Source organism: Lissotriton vulgaris, chromosome 5 (assembly GCF_964263255.1).
Source record: "Lissotriton vulgaris chromosome 5, aLisVul1.2, whole genome shotgun sequence".
Classification (NCBI taxonomy): domain Eukaryota; kingdom Metazoa; phylum Chordata; class Amphibia; order Caudata; family Salamandridae; genus Lissotriton; species Lissotriton vulgaris.
In genome coordinates this window covers 1,709,475,633-1,709,493,360 of record NC_141693.1, presented here as the reverse complement: position 1 = coordinate 1,709,493,360, position 17,728 = coordinate 1,709,475,633, and positions in this window count along the sequence as shown.

Sequence of the window (17,728 nt, the reverse complement as noted above, 5' to 3'; positions counted from 1 at the left end):
GTTCCCTCCTGTTCCCTTTGTGATGCCTCAGTGGGACTTGAACCTGGTTCTTACGTTTATGATGTGCGCTCCCTTTGAGCCACTTCTCAACTGTCCTCTTCGCCTTCTTTCTTTGAAGACTGCCTTCCTGGTAGCCATCACCTCTGCCAGGAGAGTGAGTGAGCTCCAGGCTCTGTCTTGTAAGCCTCCTTTCCTTTCAGTCCATCCGGACAAGGTTGTGTTACGAACAAGGCCCTCCTTCCTACCCAAGGTAGTCACGGCCTTCCACATTGGGCCATCCATCACCTTGTCCACCTTCTTTCCGCCTCCGCACCCCTCGAGAGAGGAGGAGAGGCTCCACCGTCTGGACCCAAAACATGCGCTCTCATTTTATTTGAATCGCACACAACAGTTCCGGGTGGATGATCAACTCTTTGTTGGATACGCGGGCGCTAAGAAAGGGAAAGCGGTGCACAAGCGAACCATCTCCCGGTGGATCATCTTGTGCATCCAGGCGTGTTACTCCTTGGCTAAGAAGGAACCCCCTGTTGCGCTGAGGGCTCATTCCACTCGAGCCACAGCCACTACAACTGCCTTGGGCCGAGGTGTGCCCTTGCAGGACATTTGCCAGGCTGCTATGTGGGCCTCGCTGAACACGTTTGCAAGACACTATTGCCTGGACAGTCAAGTCCGGAGGGATGGCTACTTTGGCCGTTCGGTCCTCCAGGACTTTCTGGTGTGATTATTGGTTCGCAGACCCACCACTACGGGTTGGTATAGCTGGGGTATCTATTCTAAGGTAAGGAATCTATCACTAACGTGTCTCTTTCAGATGCACAAGTTACTACTTGTGTAACAATATATCTGTAAGAGACATTAGTTAGTGATAGATTCCTTACCAACCCACCCATCTTCCCCGTTCTGCGAACCGATATCTAGGGTTAAGGTCATCCCCTTTCAGGGCCCTAGTTTCATGGCACCAGTGTTGGTTTTTGGCATGGCTCTGCGCTTCTGGCGCGGAAAAGCTGTGTCTAAGAACTGACGTCAGCACGCGGAGGCGGCGTCTAAGTACTCCGACGACATCATCATGGCGCCCACGACGCCAACGATGGACGCGGAGCCACAGACGACGCCTACCGACGCGCAAGGGTACTGCTACGCAGAAGTTTCCGGATCCAGTCTGACACCTGGGGATATTCTATTCTAAGGTAAGGAATCTATCACTAACTAATGTCTCTTACAGATATATCGTTACACAAGTAGTAACTTGTGCTTTATTACAAAAGTCCCCAACAATTCGCTAAGATCGTTCTAGCATATTTGACATTAGCTGGGTGACTGGCAGGGACCCGGTGGGCTCGTGTAATGGTTAAGTCCACCCCTTCGGATTCTTTCTCGGTAAGGACATGTTTAAGTATCTGATCGGAGACTAATGACATGACCGTTTGGCCTGCCTCCTGATACTCCGGAATTCCAACAAATCTTACATTTGTCCATCTGGATCTATTCTCTGCATCATCCAGCTTGAGCTAGAGCTCTTCTAGCTCCAATTGAACTTTTGTGTTGATTTCCATGTGATCATTGTTTGAATCCTCGAGAGTAGCAAATCTCTGCTCCACTTGGGTCCTCCTGGAGGTAAGTTGCAGCAGGGAATAGAACATTTGGCTCAGCTGTTCTTGAGAGCATACAGAGAGATTTGGATTTTCATCTGGTCGTAACGGGCTTTCATTAAATGAGGGTACAAGCTTGAGCAGGGCCTGCTTATTTTCCCCCTGCACTTCTCCTTGTGGAATGCTATTGTGGTTGTGCTGCGTTGCTTTAGGTCCAGCCAAAAAGAGTCGCGGATACAGGGTTTTGACCACATTGGTTGTATTCAGAATAGCGTCATGTTTGATAACTTCACTCTCCCCTATAATTGATGCTTTCTCATGCTTATTGGCATGTCAGTAAGCAAACTTATGTTTCATCTATCTTTTGGCACCTGAGAGTCACACCTACTGGTTGGGCTTTGAATTGACTTGCTAGAGTTTAAAGGCATAGAAATAGATTAAGAGAGTTCCTAAGTGATCATAGATCAGGGCATAGCTGCAGGGGGGGGGGGGGGGGGGGAATCGCACCTCCTTAAACCCTGAGCCAGTGACTCCAAATCTTAGTGACTTTAGTGCCCTTTGCTGCACGGGTTTTCATTGGCGTATCCCGCGTATCTCTCGAAATACATTTTGCTGGCGCTCTCAGAAGTGATTTTCCTTACGAAGTTCCTTCTAAGGCATATTATTGTGCTATAGTGCAAGGAATTTCACAGGTGGGGGCTGCAAACCGCATCTGTGCTACACGGACTGCTTCCGTAACCTTTCCCTGATGCTATTTGTTGTACTCGTTATATCTTCTCTTGGGGGGTTGTTAGACACATGTCTTAGTATGTTTTCCATTTCTGTTAGGTAACGTCATTTGGAATGTTCAGAGGCTATTTATGTGACGTCACTGTCATCTGCGTGACAGATGACAGCTGACTCCCGTTGTTATTACTTTCATTCCCGCTCACTGCGGGCCCTTGTAATCATAATAAATCTTCATACGACAACACTTATTCTCCTGTCGTGTTGTCACACTACAATTGGCGACGAGGACCGGTCTAACAAGGGCCTGCGGTGTTAATTGATGAATGCAAGCTCGATTGAAGGAACTTGCGATCGTAACAAAGAGCACTTCAACAAATGTGAGTACTCAGCGGGATACGGCGAGCGCTGCTTAAATTAAGATCGAGCGCATTGGGAAGCGCGTTAGCGTGAAACGGAATGAGAGAATCCGATACATTAATGGAAAAGGAGAAAAGAGTTTAAAAATCGGACTGAGCAGTACGTGTGAGGAATTTGCAGTTGAAAATATAGTAAAACGCCGCTTGCCTGAAAAGAACTATTGTTTGAAGTTGCGGCGCTTCGCTGACAGAGCAACAGCTGAGGCGTCAGTCAATTACTTCAGCTGAGCGCGTGAAGCATGCCGGGAGTGTAACCGGATTGGCCAGCAGCGGTGCACGTCACGGAACGAGCGTGGCGTGCGGCCATTTTGAAAAAAAAAAATCTGACTGAATTTGAAAAGAGCGCATAGGAGTCAGCGCTCGTGAAATAAACATCGCGCATAAGAAGGAGTAAATGAACATTGTTCAGGCAGCGATACACAAGTAAGCACTATTAAAATCGAGTGATCGGATAAATAAACACATAAGCAAAGTAGAGAAATAGTGCTGTATAATAAAAGTCGAAGATCTAAGTAAGCAAAACATGGCTGAATGTAACAACATATGTTCCCCTCCTCGTTTTTTAGACGAACCTGGTAAGCCCACAATGAAATGGAAAAAGTGGGTGAGGGCTTTTGAGAATTACATCGTATCAATAGATGGAAAGGCATTTGATGCTGAAAGAAAATGTTCTTTGTTGTTTGGGCTATTAGGAAAAGCGGGTCAGGATATTTTTGACAGCCTGCCTGAGTATGAGAGTCCACCTGGAACATTTGTGCCTTTAAATGAATATCAGGAAGCGTTGAAAAGATTGGAAAAGCAATTCGATGAGGAGAACAATATTATGGTGGCTAGACATAAATTTGCCCAAAGGAAACAACAAGAAGGTGAAAGCGTGAAAGACTATGTGGCATGTCTAAGAGTTTTGGCAGTAGAATGTGAATATGAGGAGATGACAGATGTGTACATAAGGGACCAAATAGTTTTCTACTGTTACACCAAAAAGGTGCAGGAAAGACTGTTGGCATGCAAAAGACCAACATTACAAGAAGTCATAGACATTGCTAGGGGTATCGAAAGATCTCTAATTTCCACTAAAGAATTGTCTTCAACAACAAGTAACACTAATGTATTTTATTTACAGGATAAACGGAAAGTTGATGGTAAAGCAAGTGAAAAAAGTGTAAGTGAAAGAAAGGTGGGAGGTAAGCAGTTGTGCTGTTTTAGATGCGGATCAAATGAGCACTTAGCTGATTTTAAAAGCTGTCCTGCAATAGGCAAAAAATGTCTAAAATGTAAAAGATATGGTCATTATACCACGTTGTGTAAAACTAAAAGAATGAGTAATAACATGAGTATAAGCGCAGTAGGAAATGTTGACGAAGAAATGTGTGAGAATATAGTTCTATATGTAGAAATGGAGGAAGGTAAGATAAAGGGTCCTGTAAGTGATGTGAAGATAGGTAAGGTTGAACTAAAATTTACAGCAGATTCAGGTGCACCCATAACAACAATATCTGATACTCTTTTTTTTTTTTTTTTTTTTTTTTTGAAAACCTTTATTAAGCTCTTTGCACAGTACAATTACGGGCCTACAACCGTCCGGCCGGCCACCACACTTCTGAAGCTTGTTAGCAAAGGATACGTCCACTCGGTAGCACGGCAGCACAGAAAAGCATACGATCCTTGTTACACTAAATCCACGTGCTCCGAGTGGCAGGAGACAGTGAGGTTAATTTTATAATTTTATATGTAAGGAGATACAGAAATCAAGACGGATCAGTGCACAGTACAGACAATCGCATGATGACTGGGCAACGGCGAGCAGGAGAGACTACTAGCACTAAACACATCTAAAATGGCGGCACGATACTGCAACATCAGGATAGGGAGACGCCGCGAGATGTGCCACTCAATCACTACCCATCTAACACCAGTCCCCACCACTGACCCTAAAAAGACGGAAGAAAGAACGGAAAAAGAAAAAGAAGGCACCATAGAAATAAAACATATCAATGAGGACCCCCCACCCTACACGCATGCCGAGGCTATGGCCTACCCCCCCCCCAAGCTACGTGTCTGTCGCCCCAGAAGAACCCGAAATATAGAGGTAAGAGAAAGAAGAGAAAAGGGTACAGAAAATCACAGTTGAACCCAGGGAGAAAGGAAGAGTGCAATACCCTATTACTCCCAGGAAAAGGAAAAGACAGGACCGGAGGAGGGCCTATTAAGCATTTTCAGTCCGATGAACATACGATTCCCCGGCCACCCTTACCCCGACTCCAAGACCAATACAATACCAATGTTTAAATCCCCGGCAGTCCATCAGCGTCCCAGCAGCAGAAGAGAGACAGTCCCAACCCAAGAGGGTGCAGCCTCACCCTTGGCCCCTACGGTGCGGTGGAACGGCACAGTCCGGCTGCACAACAGTACTCGTAGAAGGTGGGAACAAACAAAGGGACCACTGCAGAAGAGAGGATCGATCACCAAAGTCCATTTCGGTCGTCGTAGAGTGGTCCGCCGTCGTGGCAGATGATCCATAGCAAGGCAGCAGTCCACCAAAGGCAGCTAGTCCACACGGCAGCGATCGAAGGTGCCCGTCCCCAGCATCCGACCAGTCCAGTGCCGTGGAGTCCCAAACTGTATAGTGAAAAGCAGCGCAGTGCAGCGAGTCACCCACGACAATCCAGCTAGACGGTGGCGACATGGGATCACCACAATAGGCAGAGCCGCCAGCGGTCCCCACGGAAAGTCCAGGACATGGCCCCCAGTTGCATTTCTCCAGTCGACGCGGTAATATAGGAGTTTCCACACTGCCCACACGTGACTCCGGCAAAGTCGAGGCGGCCACTTTGTCCAGGTCCACCGGCTCCCCCGTGCATAGCCGCCCAGTCGGTTCATCACGACCGAGCACAGGATATGGCGAAGCGCCCCGCAGGCGGACGCAGGCTCGATCAACGGGGGGCAGGGCGAGCCCACCGGTGTCCAGTCGACCTCCCAGGTCCCGAGCTGTGGAACGGACATCTGCCCGCAGAGCGGTCAGGGCGTCGTGAATGACCCTTAGGCTCAGGGGCAGTTCAGGAGAAAGGGACGGCTCAGTACCAGGACCGTGGAGCTCCCGATCGTGAGTCAGTACTTGGGCCCCCCTGCCAGCGCCATTTCCCAGCTGCCCGGAATGCCCACGGCGTCTCGACTCGCACGACCGGAGCTCAGGGGCAAAAGCTGCACTCTCCATAGTAGCACCTTCCCGGCTGTAGCATGAGGCAGAGGATAGCAATGTCGGCAGGATCCTGCCGTGCCCGCAACAGCGAGCTGAAGAGCACCCGGCTCAAGATGGCCCCCGGGGAAGTCGTCGGAAGATGAAGGCAAACAAAGAGGCCAGGAACGGATACAATGTATCGCTACTTGCCGCGATTCCAGTGCCGCGTGTTGTGGAAGCAGATGCAACAATGTAGCGGATGGCTCGTTGTTGCCACAATTCACCGCCAAACTGCTCCGATCCGCCGTCTACGGCCAATACTCCACTCCGTCGGGGGCAGCCTTCCACGGATCTGATACTCTTTTTGAAGAAAAGTGGAAAGGTGTACAACTGATAGAATCAGATGTAAACCCGAAGGCGTTCGGGGAAAAGGAAATAAATATGCTTGGGTATTTCTTTGACACAGTGAGTTTCAAGGGAAGAGTAATTGAAACAAAGATTTATGTAGCAGAGAAAGGGAGGATATTAGTAGGATGGAGAGATTTAGCCCAACTAGGGGTGGTATTGGTGCCAGGGGCAAAAGACCCAGTGATGCTAAGAGAGGAATGGATGAACAGTATATGTATAGAGAAAGATGAGGATGACTTAGAATCTGTTTTTGAAAAACATAAAAAAGTGTTTAAAAATGAAATAGGTTGTGTAATGGGGTTCAGCCATGACATCAAACTAAAGGAAAATGCCATGCCATGTAAGCACAAAGTGAGGTCAATACCTTTGTCCATAAGAAATGAATTGAGGGAAGTGCTTGAGAAATTGAAGGGGGAAGGTGTAATAGAGGAAGCAGAAGAGTCAGAATGGGTTTCTGCTATTGTAGTATCGAAGAAGAAGAAGACAGGGGACATCAGGTTGTGTGTAGACTTGAGGTCGCTCAATAAAAACATTATTGTAAACTGCCACCCCCTGCCCAAAATCCAGGACATCCTTCAGTCAACGTCAGGTTCAAAATATTTTTCACTGATTGATTTAAGGGCCGCGTATCATCAAGTGTGCCTGTCAGAAAGATCTAAGAAACTAACGACATTCATCACGCCTTTCGGTGCATTCAGATATGTTAGACTCCCATTTGGACTAGCATCATCGTCAGGGGTTTTCCAGAAACTCATGGATATTCTGTTTGGAAAGATGAAAGGGGTGGAAGCCTTTCAAGATGACATTCTTTTGCATTCTAAAACTGAACGAGAGCACATAAAATTAATTGAGATGGTTCTAGATGTACTGGAGAAGAAAGGCATGACGGTCTCAAAAGACAAATGCAAATTTATGGCTAGGGAGATTGAGTACTTAGGACATGTCCTGACAGCTGAAGGTATATTGCCAAAAGAGGATTTAGTACGAGCAATAAAAGAGGCCCCGGAACCAAGAAACAAGGAAACACTCAAGTCATTCCTTGGCCTCAGTGAATATTATGCTAAGTTCATTGAGAAATATGCAGAAAAGGTGGAACCACTCAGGAGACTCTTGAAAAAGAATGTGGCATATAACTGGAAGGATGAACAAGTTGAAGCATTCAAATTAGTTAAGGAGGAAATAGCAAAGGCACCTGCACTGAAACCCTATGATCCACAGCTGGACAATGTAGTGACTGTGGATGCCAGTAATGAGGGTATCGGAGCTGTATTTTGTCAGAAAAAAGGAAGTGAAGAGAACACAATAGCGTTCATTTCCAGGAAGCTAAATGAAACAGAGGTCCATTACAGCACCATCGAGCGTGAAACGTTGGCATGTGTGTGGGCTGTGCATAAACTCAAGGATTATCTTTGGGGGAAGAGTTTCACCTTAGTAACAGACCACAAACCATTAGTTTATATGATGGATGGCAAAGGTAGAGGTAACGGAAACGCAAGTTCAAGATTGATTAGATTAATGTCAAAACTCCAGGAGTTTAATTTCAAGATTGAACACATTAAAGGAGGGAAAAACAGTCGGGCGGACTGTTTGTCCAGGTTACCTATAAAGGAGCAAAAAGGCGAAGAACAAGACGACAATGAGTGTGTGGTTGCACATATTGATGCCACATTTATGTGCGAAGGATCCATAACTGAAAAGGAATGGGAGGAAAGTATGGAAAAGGATAATGTCATGTCCAAGGTAAAAAAGTATGTACAAACTGTGTGGCCACATATCAGGAATCTTCCGAATGAACTAAGATCTTACCAGCAAGTAAGTGATGAACTTACTCTAGAGAATGGCTACTTGAAGAGGGGTGAAGTTTTTGTTCCACCATTTGAGCTCAGACAAAAAATCATCATGATGGCACACAAGGGGCATCCTGGCACCACGGCCACAAAAAAAATACTGAGGATGCATTACTGGTGGCCGGGTGTGGACAACGAAATCAGGAGCTATGTGGACAAGTGTGAAAAATGCTTAAAATCTGATAAGCATTGGAGAGTTGAAAAGAATGAACTACAAAAGGTGGAAATTCCCGACGGGCCTTGGGCCAAAATAGCAATAGACTTTGCTGGACCATTCAATATCTTGCCAGATGAGTGCAGGTACCTAATAGTTTTGACAGACTACTATACCAAGTGGGTGTGCTACAAGTTTGTAAGTGTGGTGACAACAGAAATAGTCATAAAATTCCTTGAAAAAGTATTTGAGAGTGAGGGACAGCCCAAGATCATGGTGTCAGATAATGGATCACAACTGATATCACGAGCAATGGTTGAATTTTTGGAGAAGAGAGGAATTGTACAGGAAAAGACACCCCTATACAGTCCAAAGAGTAATGGTCAAGTAGAGAGAATAAATAGATTCTTCAAGGAAGGAATCCAAATGGCCATTGCAAATAACATGGATGTAAAAGAATTCATTAAAGTAAAGATCAATGCATATAACAACACACCTAAGGAAGCCACAGGGTATACACCATTTTTCTTGATGAGAGGAAGAGCATGTAATTCTATATTGACGCCAAAATTGAATGGGTGGAAAAGAACAGCTATGGAAATGAGAAAGGTGTGTGATACTGAACTTAAAGTGAAGGAGAACATAGAGAATAAACAAGTGAAGAACAAGGTGTATTCTGATATGGTGAATAGAGCAAGAGACAAGGACGTAGCGCCTGGAGACTGGGTGCTAATAAAGAAGCCTGGATTGGTGAGTAAAGGGGAATCTAGGCTCAGCAAACCCATGAAAATTGGCAGAGCATCAGGAGGTGCTGTTTACATTGAAGGAGAAGGGTGGCGAAGTAAAGATGATGTAGTAAGGCTAAAACATGGGCAAGAAAAAATTATAATGAAGGATAGCGAAGAAGGAGACACTAGTCTTAGTGAAAGTGTGCTGGAATGGGATGACATGTCTAGAGACACAGAACTGTTGCAATCCAGCGTCAGTACTGAGAGTTCATTTGTATTGAGAGACAGTCAAAGAAGCCGTTCTGTTGGCAGTGGGGATATTGTTCTGGCTCAAGAGAACTCTGCCCTAGAAAACAATGCAGAGGCATTTGGGTCCACTGTAACAGGAGCGAGAGACACAGAAATAAATCACACTGGGGGATTGTCTTCCAGGGTGGGCAGAGTTATCCATTTACCGACAAAGTTTAAGGACTATGTTATGGAATAATCTTAGTATTGCTTTTATGGAGAAAGGGAGATGTTGTACTCGTTATATCTTATCTTGGGGGGTTGTTAGACACATGTCTTAGTATGTTTTCCATTTCTGTTAGGTAACGTCATTTGGAATGTTCAGAGGCTATTTATGTGACGTCACTGTCATCTGCGTGACAGATGACAGCTGACTCCCGTTGTTATTACTTTCATTCCCGCTCACTGCGGGCCCTTCTAATCATAATAAATCTTCATACGACAACACTTATTCTCCTGTCGTGTTGTCACACTACACTATTCCACCCAGGAAGAAACCTTGAGTGCCTCCCTAGGGAGCACAAGCAGCCGTTTTCTGGTTGGTCTTGTAGGGGGTCTTGGTTATCTTTATTGTCTTAATTGCTGGGGTGAAATGAAGCTAGATGCTGAGACTACTGAGACTGATCAAGAGCCTGTTTGCCCCACTGTCCAGCAGCCCCCCCCCCCCCACAGTCAGGGTATGACCTAGAAGTTCAGCTAAAGCTGAGGAACAAGGAGGGGGACACTGACTAGATAGCGCCTTTCCACCTCAGACGTCTATAGTCTAGTGAGGTAATGCGAGCACAGGCCATCTACTGGAGTCGTCTCTCTGGTTTCTTTGTGTTTCCTCCACGCCTCAGGAGTCGAGTAATCAGTCAAGTGCCATACGCTGGCTCCCATTACAGGCTCCCAACCGCTCCTCATTGCAGCAGAGAATTGATTCACTGCCCTTGGAGAGAGCGGAGCACGGAGCGCGGCTGCCTGCTACCTGCAGCGCGACCATCCAGCGCGTTCTTCACCCAGAAGAGGATTCAGCCATGGAGCATGACGAGAGCTCCTACGGGGCTCCGTCCACCTTTAGAAGCAGAATGAAGGACTGGACGGGCCCACTCAAGAGCAACACAGAACCAGCCTCCAGTGGCACAGTGAAGTGACCATGAGTACTATGTGTAATCCACCCTGGAATGGATGAAGAGGACATCTAGCGTTAGTAGAGTTCTGAGAAGTCTGTTAGGGAGGAGGCAGGGAGAAACTCCTAGTAATATATTTTGATTCACATTATCTGCACTAAGAGATCTACTCAAGAGTGGTACTAGCCCAACCCTTCTGTGCGAGTCCTTTAAGGAAAACAAAGGGTGAGGGTGCATCCCGCGACTTTCAGAGGAAATTTACTTAGATTAATATACAAGACAGGGAAAAGGAGCGGAGTGGTCTGTGAAGGATGAAAAGGGAGCAAAACGGGGCAGGGATTCTGGGACAATGCCCTAATACGCCTAAACATGAAAAATATCCTTATCCTCTCGAACAGTAACCCGAATGACCGGTCTAGACGCTCAGGAAGGAAATGAAAAACATAGGCTTGGCAGAAGAGTAATGTATAATAGTTATGGGCAAAGGGAGGCGTCTAGGGCTAAGGTCCATGTCAGGTGTCCCAGAAGAAGACATATGCAGGCCCTGGCCCTTGGATGTGTGGCAGAGAGGGCATTAGTAAAATAGTGAAACTCAACCTGGAACAAATAAACCAAAATGTCCCTGGTACTATTGCTGTAACCTCCTGTTAATACTCAGTGCAATGTTAAGGAGTGGGAATCTAAATTATTTTAAAAGCGCTGTAGCAGATGTGCTCACTAAAAATATTCTGCTGCAAACACTGGTTAGCCTTTGGCTCCAGATAAGGCTTTTTGCTTGGGCAGAATACCACTCTTGGGAAAGGACAGGGTGAGCATCTAAAAGCTTCCATAACCAAATTGCTGATCATTTAATCTCTAAATCCAAACCAATAGATGAATTCCTATTAAATCAAAAGAAAAGCATGCAGTTTCAACAACTCCACAAAGAGAGCAAATCGGAGAGAAACACCAGTTGTCCTTCCAGCACTGTTGCTCATGGAATTCCATACACTAAAGAAGCTGAGTGGTCTAGCCAGTGCACCCTCAGACCCTTTTTCCCTATGATATTCAAAATATTCCTACTATACATCTCAGAAGCAATCCCAACACTGTATATGTAAGTGTGTATGTATGTGGTATTTGTATAGCTAAAAATATAAAAGGCAGAAGAGCGGTGTACAGTGTCAAACACCAGTATACAGTCAGTGAGTGAAAGGAGAGGCTGTAAGATTCTTGGAGCAGAAGTGCAAAGTTTCTGCATTGTGATGTAGTGTTCTATAAAGAGGCGCGTCTTTAACTTTTTCCTAAATTGGAGCAGATGTTGGAGGGGTTTTGATGGATATGAGACTGTTGTTTCAAATACTTGGTGCCTAAATGCAAAAGACCTGCTGCCTTGTTATTTAATTTTTTACACTTCTTATTCTCTTGTCTGATGGTGTCCTGGTTCCGGGAGTACCAAGAGCCACCAGAGATGTCTGCAGGATGAGGGTAGTGCTGGTCATGATGGCTTTGAAAATTATGCAGGTAGTTTTGAAGATGCGGATGATGTTATCACATTTTGTCAGCCCCTGGATGAGACATATGGTGGCAAGTAAAATGCCTTCGGGGAAGGTAAGACCAATGTGGACTCTGGGAGGCCATGGAGTAGGGCAAGAGCACTTCCATAGCTGTTCTGAAGTTACTTTCTGGAAGAAATAGTATCCCTTTCTTTAGAAGAGAGAGCTGGACCCAGAATGTTTTTTTGGGGGGGACTAATATGATTCTTGAGGATGAGGTTGATATCATGGGTGAAAACCAAGTGAGTTGGCATTCGCTGAAAGTTGGGATGCAAAGTCGTCCTGGTTCATGTAATTGAACCAGCATTGTACTATTCCTTATGCATTGTTCTTGGGAAATTGCGAGAATTATGTCATGGTGGAGTTGAGTTACAGGTACGAGCTAGACATCCAGGTCTGGATGAGGTGCAGGCATTGCTTTAGGCACTGGCTATATGGAGCAGAGGAGACTTTCAAGTACAGTTATGTATCTTCAGCATGTTGGTGAATGTTTATGCTGTTATCTGTGAGAAGAGCCCCATGAGGCTCACTAGGCTCCAAGTTGAAGTTTAAGATAATAGAGAAAAAGTACAGAACCCTGTGTGTCACTCTGTAGGTGATGTGGATCTTTTTTGACCATGAGGTGCCTATGTGAACAAACTGGTGTTGGTTGCAAATATAAAAGGAAAGCCAGTGAAGCACATCACAAGTGAATCCCATTCAAGGCTTTAGGGTCTGGATTAGGTAGGGATAGTCAACTGTGTTGAAGTCATCTCAGAGTTCCAGCAATATCAGGAAGAAGGAGTCATCCATGTCTGTGGTCATTGTTTCAGCTTGATCTGAAGCCAGATTGGTAGTCATGCAAGAGATAGCACTGTTTTTTTAGATGATCTAGGGTAGGTGAGTGATGGGCCGGTAGTTGGCAATGTCATCAGGTCTAGAGTAGATGTCTTTTAGGAGTGGGAGGATCTGGCTTGTCTTAAGACCTTCTGGGAAGATGCTTGAGTGAGGTAGGTATTGACAATGTAGACGTGAAAGAGCGTCCCCAGAGAGAGTTTTGATAGAGGAGGAAAAGACATCCTCTTCATAAAAGTGGCTTTGAGGGAGTTGAGTATGTCAGCAAGACCTGGGAGGGATGATCTTTCAAGGCTGACCATAGCAGGATTTTACGGGAAGAGGTGGGCAGAGGAAAAGAAGGAGGCTTACTTTTGTCGGTGTGTGCTAACAGATCTTCTGTTTTCTTTCACTGAAGAAGAGGTTGATGGCACTGCACTTTTCTGTGGCTTAAGGGATTGGTGGGTTCTGCATGGTGTTGGTACAGTGCTTGATTGTCTTGAATTGCATTCTACTTCTGTTGCTGGCTTCATTGATGGTGTAGGTATAGTACTTTGTTTTGGCTGATGTGATGACCTGTTTCCATGTTGTACGATGACATCTCGGTATCAAGAGGTCCTTTGGAATGTTTTACTTCCATTTTCTTTCTCGTTTTAACTATTATAGAAGGGGCCACATATGCTTGTACGGAACCTTCTATAATACAGATTGCACTAAATTTGCACAATCACAATCTCAATGTGGATTTCCCTCATTTGCACGAGGGCATGGATCTATGAAAGTGAAGGAATTATTTGCCTTTGTGCCCATGCTATATTATAGATGTGGGCACAGAGGCAAATAGGTTTTTGGGAGGCACACTCTCTCTCTGCAACATAATCTTGGTGCACACTCAGTGCGCCCCTAGATAATGACATTTGCAAGGATGAAGGGGGACCCATGGACTGCCCAGTCATCCCCGTCCAGGCAGGTACAGTCATATGTTGCACCTGTCTACAGGAGGATCTCTATCTCCTTTACCTGATGTGTTGTCCCCAGCGCAGGTGAATGTTTGTGGCTGCACTGGTAACAGTGCATTTGCTGTGACCCAGCCACTGTCCCACTCTGTTCCTGGTGCAAAGACTTAAGAGTGCACTGTGGTGCAGAGTGGGACAGTGAGTCATATCCATAATACAGCTCCTGGACTTTAGGAGAATGCTGAAAATGTGACTACTCTGGACTTCAACTTCTAGTATAAAACTCAGACAATAAAATAAAGTAAGGATCTCCATATCAACAGGATGTGGTGATGTAGTTTAACACCAAGAAACTGGAAGGATCACATATTTACTCTTGATCATGACCTACGAATTATCGTGCCCCAGAACATTTCTTTTTTTTTTAGTTCAAAATATTTTATTGAGTTTAGTTTATAGACAATTAACAAAGACATTAAAAAAATGTTTCATTTAGTGAAAATACCTAATCAACAATTCATAAATTTACCAAAGTCACAAAGTCATAAAAAAATTACAATAGGTAATGCGATATTAGATATTCATAAGAAACATAAAAGGGGGAAGGAAGGAGGGGACAAGTATAACAACTAATGCAAAAGATTTAATAGAGCTACTGTATCTTATAACAAGAATAGTCTAATTGTCATAAAATCAAAAGTTAAGTTATAAATACAACCTTAAGAGGATAAATATACATCAACACCAGAACAACATTTCTAACATATCATAGACTAAGATGGAATACAAGGTTACATCTGGAAATGAGATTAAATCCTACTTCTATCAGTCACCTCTACGGCAACCTGAACAGCACTACTGCAATTCTACCAAATTGCTGTACTCACTTGAACTAAAGGATACAACCCTGCAATTAAAAATAAAAAACCATCAATCAAAATGTCTTCTTGTACTTGTAATCCTTGGCATGACACAGCATATGAGCCATCATCCAAATACTCATGATTTACATAACAGGATTATTTCATACCCCTACTAACTGAATCTGTGCCTGTCTGTGTCTCCTTTTGTCCTATACAGCTTGAGCTATGAAACTAAATTCTACTGAGCTCTTCCCACCAGACTTACTGACACTGCCTGCAAAAACATGACTCAAAGTATGTATAACTGTATTTTCTGACAAACTTACTGGCATTCAATCACATAGTATTCTAGGATAACCAAATAAAAGAAACATAGTATTCTAGGATAACCAAATAAAAGAATAAAATGCATTCAATACTGCATGCCCTCCTTTCACAGAAACACAATTAGGAACACAAATTGATACATTAAAAACAATATACTTACCTGTACACTGTGGTTCTCCAGTATAGATATCTTTTATAGATTCACATGCTTGAATCTTCCCCGTCGTCATGGTGGGAGTGTCACAGTAACAGTAAAATAGCAGTATAAAACTTCAACATTCATATGCCCATAAGAATTCACTAGCTTTTAGCAACCTATTACCATTGTTATAAAACACCCAAACACTAGCCAATCAGAGAGCAAACCATAGAGTCTCCTTCCCCATCATACCTCAGATTTCGAACATGACTACCGTAAGGCAATAAGAGGGGTATGGAGGAGGGAGAGTAGCATGTGAATCTATAAAAGATATCAATACTGGAGAACCACAGTATACAAGTAAGTAACTTGTTTTTTCTCCAGTATTGTATCTTTTATAGATTCACATGCTTGAATCAGAATAGCAAGCAGTACAAAAGGGTCAGAGGTGGCAGACAAGGTGAACTATCCCACCATGCGACCCAGAAACCAAAATACGAATGATAATCATAAAGAGCATAGAATATTAGCCTATCACAATTATAGCACACTTAGGAGACAAAGTTCTTAGGAGATCATACCTTATGGGAATAGACATCGCAGAGCAACTTGACCAACTGCTACATCCACCTTCTGCCAGGCGTCCAGGCAGTAATGCTTTGTGAAGGTATGGAGGTTCGACCATGTCGCCACCCTACAGATATCAGGCAAGGACACTCCTGCTTATAGGGCAATGGAAGCAGCCATCTTGTGTGTTGAGTGCGCAGCAATTTTGGAAACTAGAGGGCCGCCAGCCTTTTCATGACAAAAGAGGATAGTCGATGAGACCCAGGGAGCGATAAACACCTGCGTCAAAGCCTGACCCTTCCTAGGGGCAGAGAAGGCAATGAGTAACTGAGTAGATTTTTGGAAAGGCTTAGTCCTTTGCAAGTAGAACTTTAAACATAGTTTAATGTCCAGAAAACAGAGAGACCTCTCAGCTGGCGAAGCTGGAGCAGAAAAGAAGGAGAGCAAAACCACTGGTTTGTTTAGATGAAATGCAGAAAGTACCTTGGGAATAAAAGATGGATTGGTGCGAAGAATCACGTTATCTGGACAGAACTGCAGGTAAGGTTCCATTGTAGTGAAGGCCTGTATTTCACTAATGCCTGAGCAGAAAAACAGGAATGCTAATTTCCAGGAGAGGTACTTCAAGTCCCACTTGTGAATTGGCTCAAACAGTGATTTGAAAAATTGTGATAGGACGGTATTTAATTGCCATAGCACTGGAGGAGGTCTTACTGTAGGCTAGACCCTGAAAAGTCCTTTCATGAACTCTTTTAATAGTCTGTTAGACCACAAAGACAAACAACCAGAACGATGTCTGTATCTGGAGATTTCCGCTAAATCCACTTTTATTGATGCATGTGCCAGACCAGCCTTGGCGAGAGATAAGAGATAGGGTAAAACATCCTCAGGCAGTGATGAGAGAGGATCGCAAAAGTGTGTGGCACACCAAATGCAGAATCTTTTCCACTTGGCCGAGGAGCATTTGATCGTAGAAAGAGCTCAGGCTTTCTGTATTATTGCTTGACATTCCTCAAAAATTGTTAGTTGTCCGAATTCTGTGTGATGGAGCCAAGCCGACAAGTGTAAAGATTTCCTTATGGCTGGAACAGAATTGGAGAAAACCTTGATAGGCAAAACAGCTCTGTAAACCAGTACTGTCACACCCACATGAGTAGAATGACACAGCAAGGCTGCCGTTTGATGTGTTGCAGAAACTTTGGAATGAGAGGAAACAGAGGGAATGCGTAGGCAAGCGTTCCTTCCCATGAGAAGTGGAAGGCATTTCCTAGAGAGCCTTGCTGAGGAAATCTACTGGCGTAGAATCTGCATTTTTTGCTGAGTGACGTAGCAAACAGATCTAGGGTTGGAAACCCCCAACAGCAAAAAACCCTTTGCAGCTGTTCCTCGTTTAACTCTCTCTCACAACACTGTTCCGTGTCTCTGCTGAGGGAATCGACCCAATTGTTTTGGACCCCTGGCACATGTTGAACCTGTATTGATATTTCGTGGACTATCAGCCAATCCCAGATCTGCTGAGCCAGGGTTGAGAGGGCCTGGGATCTTGTCCCACCTTGCCTCAGCAGATAGAACATGGTGGTGGTGGTGTCCAAGCAAATCAGGATCAATGACTTCCTGATTCTTGGCAAGAATGTTTGGAGGCTCAGAAAAAACACTTACCAAGAGCTTTATGTGACACTGTGATTCCTGAGCCGACCACCTTCCATGGATCTGCAAGTTTTGCAGGTGGGCACTCTACCTGTCCATGAAGCGTCCAACGTCATAACCAACTTTGGCTTTTTCGTGAGGAAAGAGAGACCTTGAGAGAGATTGTCCCTGACTGTTCACCAAGACATTGCTGAAACTATCACCAGAGTGATTGAAATGATGTCCTCGAATGAGCCTCGAGATTGAATCAATTGAGCGTCGAGCTCCTTTTAGAGAGATCTCATCCTTAGGTGACAGGGCGGGATCAGTGGAATACAGGATGACATCATCCCTAACATTGATTTGTATGTCCTTACTGAAACAAACTTTTTTGCGAACAGACCCTGCACTGTCTTCTGCAGTCGTAATATCCTTTCTTTTGTGGGAAACGCCTTT